This window comes from Sapajus apella, unplaced genomic scaffold, assembly GCF_009761245.1.
Source record: "Sapajus apella isolate SASKATOON/1434 unplaced genomic scaffold, GSC_monkey_1.0 scaffold26, whole genome shotgun sequence".
In the NCBI taxonomy this organism is placed as follows: Eukaryota; Metazoa; Chordata; class Mammalia; order Primates; family Cebidae; genus Sapajus; species Sapajus apella.
This window is the reverse complement of record NW_022436966.1, coordinates 20,673,336-20,682,572: the sequence shown is the minus strand read 5'-3', so window position 1 is coordinate 20,682,572 and position 9,237 is coordinate 20,673,336.

Below are 9,237 nucleotides of genomic sequence, written 5' to 3'. Positions count from 1 at the left end.
TGAGATTTGAGTTGGGGAACAGCCAAACTATATCATGCACAATTAGTGTTCTTATTGATATAGTTGATTCTGTCTGCCATTTAAGTTTTGGTTTTCTGTATATCTCATGTATGTTTTATTCCTCTGTTTCTCTTTTAATCTCTTTCTTTTTCATTTGGTGAATCCAATGTGAGCTTTTTTTTTTAGCCACTCTAAAGTTAGTTGGGTTGTGTTCTGCCTAACCCTGTTGAGTAGATGATTATGGTTCTATTACAATTACTTATTTAGGTCCAAGAGTTTGCTAACCGAAATTTTCAACAGAATATCTATAAATTCCTAAGAATTGAATAAAAAAATGTATGATTCAGAATGTCACTATTCAAAAGCCCATTTTATACAAGATTTTACATACAGTGCATTACACACTCAACAATAAGATATGGTGTTGGCAAACTATTCAGTAGTTTCCTCATTGTCTTTTTCTTTTCTTTTCTTTTCTTTTTTTTTTAATTTTGAGATGGCGTCTCACTCTGTCACCTAGGCTGTCGTGCAGTGGCACAAACTAGGCTCACTGCAACCTCCACTTCCCTGGTTCAAGCAATTCTCATGTCTTAGCCTCTCTTGTAGCTGGGACTACAGGCACAAGCCACCATAGCTGGCCAGTTTTTTATATTTTTAGTAGGGACAGGGTTTCACCGTGATGGCCAAGCTGGTCTGAAACTCCTAAGCTCAAGTGATCTGTCTGCCTTGGTCTCCCACAGTGCTGGCATAACAGGTGCGAGCCATCACACCCGGCCAGTACTTTCCTCATTGTCGTAGAGTGCATCTTAAAAGAATACATTACATTAAATTAATGTCTAGTAATGATAGTGGTTATAATTTTTATTTATTACAGTACTTAGAATATCCTATGCACAATAAGAAAAAATTTCCTCTGGGTCGAATTAGTTGATTACATCTTGCATTAAAATTAATTTAGAGTGATGTATTAATTATAGTTTGATTCTATGAATATTTACCTTGTCCCTGATACTAAAGTTTGATATACTTGGATTTCAAAAATACATAGCCTCATTGTTATTTGATTTTAAAAATAAAAATGCAAACAGTTCATCAGAATTTAAAAAATTGAATTTTCCAGCATTTTATTCTTATACATGCAAAAAGTGTGCAAACACTACCCAAATATGAAGATATCAGCAGCCTATCATTTCTAAGGTCACACGTTTCTCCTTTTCTCAGTTGCATATACCAAACAGTTGGAAAATTAAGCTTTTTGGATTGCTATTGCCCCTACCATCTTAGCAATAAAATTATTATAAATTCACCTCTAATGGCAGTGAAATTGGTAAAACAAAATCATGTTAACCAGCTGTTATTTTTAAGTCAACATCTTTTTATAGGCTATGGAAATAAGTTGTCTTTTGAAATTTGATGAACAGCAGATACAGAGAAAGATAAAATACAATGAATTTCATTATGTGCTGTGAATTTTGAATTGACAAAAAGATCTTTAAAATTTTAACATTTTATGATGTATGCTTTTTATTAGTTTTTTCCTGCAGAAATACATTATTATTTTCAGATTTCCTGCTCAAAAATCATAAAAATATATTGTAATAAATAATATTCTGAGCAATTGAACAATGTGTCTGAACTTTTTAAAATGAATTTTCATAAAGTGTGATAGAAAATAGTTTTAAATGTTATTTAGTGAAATACAGACATTTAAAAATGTAGGTCCAGTGATTTTCTTGATAAACCTAGTTTTTGATATTTTATTTTTCTTTGAATATTATAAATGTAATCTTTCTACCACTACATTTATAACTGCTTATGGTCATATAAAAATGTTTTTAATTCTGTTTTAGATATGTTAACAGTCATCTTATTGAATGTTCTTAAGATTTGCAATAGGTTGTCTGTTGTTTTGATTGGATTTTCTAGGTGTGTAATGACATTGATACCAAACACAGGTACATTTTTTTTCCTTCTTTGAAAATATCTAATTTTTTTTATTTTTATTTGATGTCTTCATAGATTGTCTAAAACTTCCTGAAGGAAATGTTAATCATAGGAGTAGAAATTCTCTTATCTTCTTCCTAATTTATTTTGGGACAATTTTATATTTTACCACAAATCAAGAATGTAGGTATTATGTTCATCAAGTGTTCTCCTGTTCCTGTTTTACTTCAGGCTTTATTTTTAGTTATAAATAATTTTAGTTTTCACTACAGAGTTTTTTGGGGTACCTGTCAAAGTGGAGATATATACACACACACACACACACACACACACACATACACACACACACAAACACATATCTTGTTCCTTATTTATCTATCTCTTGAATTTGCTTTATTGATATTTTTCTTGGATATTTTTCTTTCCATTTGGGAGATAATGGGTTAAAGAGTGCATGACTATATTCTTTTTAAATGTTTGAAATAATTTACATATAAAACCACTTCATCCTCCACCCTCCGCTTTTTTTTTTGGTAAAAGTTAAATATATGCACATACACACAGAGTAAGAGAAATAATGTAACACTTATTTTCTGACTATGTAAATGGTCATGACACTTTGTGTTCATTACTATCTGACAATTCTATCTCTTTAACTTTGGCCTTATATATTTTTTAAAATAATAACATAAAGTATTTTTGATTTGTCAGTGAGGTATTTGGATTTTTAAAATATATAGACATCGTTTTTTTTTCTGAAAATAATGATTCTTTTCTTTTTAACCCATATGAGCTTTGTGTCTTTTTTCTTGGATTCCTCCTTTGCTAGACCACCAGTAAAATATCAACAAATATTGATGACAGAAGTATTTTTCTCTAGTTCCTAATCAAAATGCTAGTAATGTTTCACCATTAATTTTATATATTTTGTTTTAAAATAAGTTTTTAATACATTTATTGTGGTAAAAGCATACATGATATTTACTATTTTAACCATTTTAAATATACAGTTCAGTGGTGTTGAGTACATTCACCATGTTGTGCAAGCATCACCACTGTCTATTTCTAGAACCTTTTCTTCCCCCTGTCAGAAACTCTGTGGATACTGAGTCTGAGCTGGAAATAACTTTTAGTGAAGAAGAGCAACCTGGACTGGTGTATACTAGCTCTGTGCCAACTGTTACAGTAACAAGATAAGAAGCAAATGAATTTGATTGACAGGTTTGAGAAAATACCAGAGGAGAGGTGAAATAAGTTTTGTCTTTGAAACATGAGCAGATTAGCAATAGGTGAAGAAAACAGCAAAGCATTTGACGGGTCACAGAAGCGTTAGAAACATAGTCCAAGAGGAACCGAAGCTTATGCTAAGTTCATGAAACTGGATGTAATCCAGTAAACAATGAGTGAGGAGAACAGATGAAACTGCAAGAAGTGAGATCTTAGAAACTTCTGAAAACCATGTGAGAGTTAGACTTTATTTTGTTACTCGCAGGAAGTTTATTGGCTGTTTTTCGCCTGTTGCATGAGGCGAAAGTGCCTTTGTTTTTGGAGGCCATTATGGCAGCATTGTAGTGAGAGAGAAGAGACAGGTGGGCCCAGTGTCACTATTGCGAAGCACTGACATCCGGCAATGGCAGTGGGAATGGGAAGAATGATGCAGAGGGTATTCTAGAATCAGACTCATTAGCACCTGGCAATCTCCCTCATCCCTCACAGTCCTTCACCGTCCCTCACTCACCTTTCTTTCTTACCTGCTTGGCCAGTCCTTTTTCCAACTGCTGCTCTCTTCATTCCTCCAGTCATTGAAGCCAAACCTCCCTACAGCCCAACGTTGATTGTACTATTCTCATACTTGAAAGTACTGATGTCTCTCCTCCATAACAGAGAAATATAATCTTTTTAAGTTGGCATTCAAGAGTCATAATGATCTAACCCTATTACGTTTGCAGACCTGTCACATATCTAAATGTATCCTGTGTTTCAATAAAACTAGCCTCTATCTCTCTCTAAAATTATTCTTTATTTTCTGCTTTGTGTCACTTTTGTTCCACTAAAGTCCTACTAATACTTAAAACCTCAACTCAAATATTACCTCTTTAATAAAGGTGCATCAAAAGCATTCTGTTAGGCATACACTCATCTAAATTCTCAGTGTTCTGCCCTTTTTGTTAGTGTAGATACAGTTTCCCATATAGAATTTCTATATTACATCTATGTCTTATTTCTTTTTTTTTTCTTTTTGAGACAGAGTCTTGCTTTGTCACTCAGGCTGACTTGAGTGCAGTGGTATGATCTTGGCTCACTGCAACCTCTGTGCCTCCCAGGTTCAACCAATTTTCTTGCCTCAGCCTCCCAAGTAGCTGGGACTACAGGCACACGCCACCATGCCTGGCTAATTTTTGTATTGGTAGTAGAGACAGGGTTTTGCTATAGTTGTCAGGCTGGTCTTGAACTCCTGACCTCGTGATCCGCCCGATTCAGCCTCCCAAAGTGCTGGGATTACAGGCGTGAGCCACTGCTCCTGGCCCTATGTCTCCATTTCATAACCAAGTCTCTTATAGAATAGATGCTTACAAACATTTAACAAATTAAAGAATTAATACATCTATTTGTGTTCCATTCTACTCAGAGTCTTGCTTTGTCACTTAGGCTGACTTGAGTGCAGTGGTATGATCTTGGCTCACAGACTTTTACAGTCGCCTAGAATGCCATGCCTGACCTGGGCTTCCTATATCTCCAAACTTGTCTTCCACAAATTACCTTTTTACTGGGCATCTGCACCAAGTTTGTGCCCCCATTAGAACTTTATATTCACTACTTCCTCTGTAGGAATGCTCAGTAACTAGGAAGATCCTCGCTACTCTTTTAATTATTCAGACCTTGGCTTCCTCAGTGAGGCCTTCCTTGACTGCCCCAATTACACTCAGTAACACCAGGTCCTTCTTTTCATTTTTTATTATCAGCATCTAAATTTTATTTTCAACTTTTATTAAAGTACCATTAATTTTTTCACTACCATTTCTGAAATCTAAGCTCTGTTAGAGCAGAAATTGTGTTTTCATGGTCACCTATGTACTTATTGGGTCTGTAACAGTTTTTATCCTCAGTACTCTATACATGTTTGTTGAATGAATTATGTGGATCATACCTTTCAAATTCTTCTTCTAACTAAATCTAAAATGCCTAGTAAGCTGGAAATGGGAATTTAAAAGGTGAGAATAATTTTCTCCTGACAAACTTAGTTTCTTCTAAACCTACTGTAGGTAATCAGTTGATCAAATTATTTTAGAGGAAAGTTTGTTTAAGGGTTCATGGCATATTCAATGGCCATAGTGATTGAATTAGACACTCCCAGTTGTACCAGCGATCTGAAATTCTCAAATTAATTATCTTTCCGTTTGAGAGAACATGGTACCATCACTTGAAGATTAGTCCCAGGAACTGGTTTTCAAGGCAGGTTTGACTTGCATACATTGACCAGGTACGGTGGCTCACACTTGTAATCCCAGCACTTTGGTAGGCCAAGGTGGGTGGATCACTTGAGCTGAGGAGTTCCAGATCAGCCTAGGCAACATGGTAAAGCCCCATCTTCACTAAAAATATGAAAATTAGCCAGGCGTGGTGGCATGCACCTGTAGTCCAGGAAAATCATGTGAAAGGGAGGTGGAGGTTGCAGTGAGCCCAGATCAGGCCACTGAACTCCAGCCTGGGCAACAGAGTGAGACTTTGTTTGAATAAGTAAATAAATTACATTATATATAATATGTTTCTGCAATACTGCTATTTCTTTCCCATTTCCAACTCTTATCCTTTTTGTCTGGTTTTAAACATAACTATTTTAAATGTTCTAAAAATTAATAAATCTTATTATCTACTTTTTCTATTAGTTAGAACTAGTTAGGGTTATTACAAGTCACATTGAAAGTTTGTTCACACTTAGATGATAATACCTGTGATCAGTGAATCTTAGAGCAAAAGGTGAGGAAAATCACATTATCTTTTTAACCCTTCTGGAAGTTTCCTCTGTGAAAGCAATAAGGAATATGTCCTTTATCCTTATCTATTTTAAACTGATGAAAATTCAGTATAAATCAGAGGGTGTCCAACTATCGCATTAACAACCCAAAGGTAATCCCACCTTTGCGTTGTTATTAATAGTTTTTAATCCTCAGTACTCTATACATGTTTGTTGAATGAATACGTGTACCACACCTTTCAAATTCTTCTAACCAAATCTAAAATACCTAGTAAGCTGGAAATGGGAATTTAAAAAGTGAGAATAATATTTTTCCTGACAAACGTAGTTTCTTCTAAACCTACTGTAGGCAATCAGCTATTAATACTGTAGGGGATCAGCTATTAATACTTAAATGTTATTAATACTTAATAACAATAGGTGTATATCACTTTGCACACTGTCTTTCATTTAATTTTCATAACATCCAGTGAGTTTGTATTATAAACATTCATTTTAACATAAGAAAACTAAAGTCTTGTGAGGGTTAAAACAATTAAAAGGTTATTTGGCAATCTTTTAAAAGATAGTCTCTTGTTCAATTCCATGTTCTTCATTGTTAAGCCACACTTCAATTTTATTACAACCATGTCAGTAAAAAGGAGTGTGACAACATTTTCAAAGGTCAGCCAGTGCTTCGCCACAGTTCTGATTATTGGGAAATATTCTAAACATGCCAAAACTGATCTGCAAGATTATGCTCCAGGATTAGGACTCAAAATTTTTCATTATTCAAACACACATTTGTGTTAATACATAGTCTGTGCCTATGCTATGATTTACATGCATTCCCTTGTAATTAACCCTTGACATAAGTCTATATAATTTTCATTAATTTCCAAATTTTACTCAGAGTACCACAACACCTCAATGTTAACTGGTAAGGAGCCTGGGATGTAAAGGAGGGAATCAGTGTATGCCACCTCACACTGAAATATACATCAACTCACATATATGCACACATACATATATACATATATATTTGAAATTGACACAAATGAAATTAAGATAGTATCCATTTTAGACAGATAAGCAAGAAACAGTCACAATAACATAGACCTTCAACAAAGGGCCAAATAAAAGCAAGGCAATAATAAATAATTGGGAGAAGGATAGGAGGTAATGCTGTACGCTGGGGCGAACAGAGAAGTCCCCCTCCGTGTGTGGCAATTTAGCTGGGTCCGAAAAGGCCATTTCAGAGACAAGCATGGATGCAAAAGCAGTTGCAAAAAGTGGGGAAAATACTAAGGTGATGTCACATAATTAGTTGCCCAAGAAAAGGCACTATCACAGCTAACTGACAAAGAGGAACTGCTTTGCCTTTTAATTCCTTTTGATCTTTTATTTTTTAGATGTTTCTCAATAAAAGAGATTCAGTATTTTTCTGATTTGACATTTATAAACTAAAATATAAATTTCATTTTAGGTTATTCGATATCATCCTTCCCCTGAAATACATCTTCTTATAGATTTTAAATAATAAAAACAAAACTGCATATTAGCATTGAATCCCCAAGGTATCCCACCTCAGTCTTCTTCGTTTCAATTCCTGGAATAATCAAGAGATTTGAAAAACAGTGTTATGAAACAGGGTGATTATAAATTTTTTTCTACTTTTAGGAGAAAAATTAGCTGATAAATAGTTTATGTCTGTCATTTTATATAGCACCTTGGGATAGCATTTACCTTGAATTATTCATAACAAATATAAGCTTGACAAGTCAAATAAATAATTAAACCAAGAACCATCTGAGATACAGTTGATACTAAATTGGATATACTGTGTGCTATAATTAAAACTGCCTTTGCAAATTTTATAGTAGTGAGGGAAACCCAACTTAACTGACTCCGTCTTACTTCTACCAGTCTGGATCGCTTTTGCTCATTCCAGTGTGAAAGCCATAATCGTCCTTTCCTGATCCCTTCTTTGTTGAAAAATTGAAACTGTATTTGTAAAGACTAACAAAAGTTTACAAGGTAAGAATTATGGGCGGAGCTGAACTTTGCTAAAGAATGGGCATGGATAAACAGTAACTATGCATTGCTTATTTAGCTTGTTTTTCTACAAGTTGCTTTCTGCTCCAGAGTCATGCAGCCCGAGATCACAAGATTTATTACTTCCCCAACTACCTATGGATAACGTTGTATAACTTAAGAACTGATCTATGAGATATTTTTCAGATGAAGCTTTTTGGCAGACCAAGACAAACTGCCCTAGTCCTGAGACCCCTCCCTCTCATGAGCTGGCTCAGACAGTTGAGACATCCTGGTGATTTCATCTCTAGTCAGTCATTTCAGTTCCCCAACCCTTTGCCAGCCAAAGTATCCTTAAAATCCCCAGCCTCTAAATTTTCAGCGAAGTGAATTTGAGAAATTTCTATTCTCCTTGACTCCCTGGCCCTGTGATAATTAAACTCTGTTTTTCTTGCAACATCTGCTGTTCTCAGTGCATTAGCTTTTTCATGGGCAGCAGATAAGAAGAACTCATTGGGCTATGACATAATGAGAAATATATCTGATTTTTGTCCTTGGTTCCTAGCCCAGAGCTCCTAAAATCTTTAGAATTTCCTGCATGCTAGGAGTGTCTTTTGTTATTCATTAGGAGCCCCTTTTGATCACATCAGAGTTTATATTAAAGAGATTTACCAAGGATGGGACCCTTAGATATCCTCAGGATGGGACCATTCTTCAGAAATACCAAATGATTAAAGGGTTGGAACTTTAAGCCCTACCCAGGAACCTCAGAAAAGTGGGCTGGGGTGACTGGAAATAAAGTTCTATAAAAATTCTCCAACAACAATATTGGATGAACGTATAGATTGGTAAGCACATTGAAATACTTGGAAGGTGGCGTTCCTGGAGAGGGCATAAAGAAGAAATAAGACTGTCTCAATTTGCAGATTACATGTTTGCCTATATAGGAAGTAACCAAATAGCCATGAGAAAAAATTATTGAATCAGTAAATGAGTTCAGCAATGTGGTAGGATACAAAATAAAATGCAATACCATTTACAGTGGCCTCATATTAGATAAATACTTAAGTGTAAATGTAAAAATACATGTAGAAGTCTATATAATTTAAACTACAAAATGCTAATTAAAAGTTGATCTGTCCACAGTGGTCACAGCAGCCGAACCAGATTAGCCAGCCCATTCCCCACATTGTATATTCTGATATCCTGCTCATAATAGCAAAGTAAATCCTAGAACAGGACTCATCTCCTTCCACAGATTACATGCCTATAATGACAGTCCTATTCTGCTGCAGTGTCAGCAT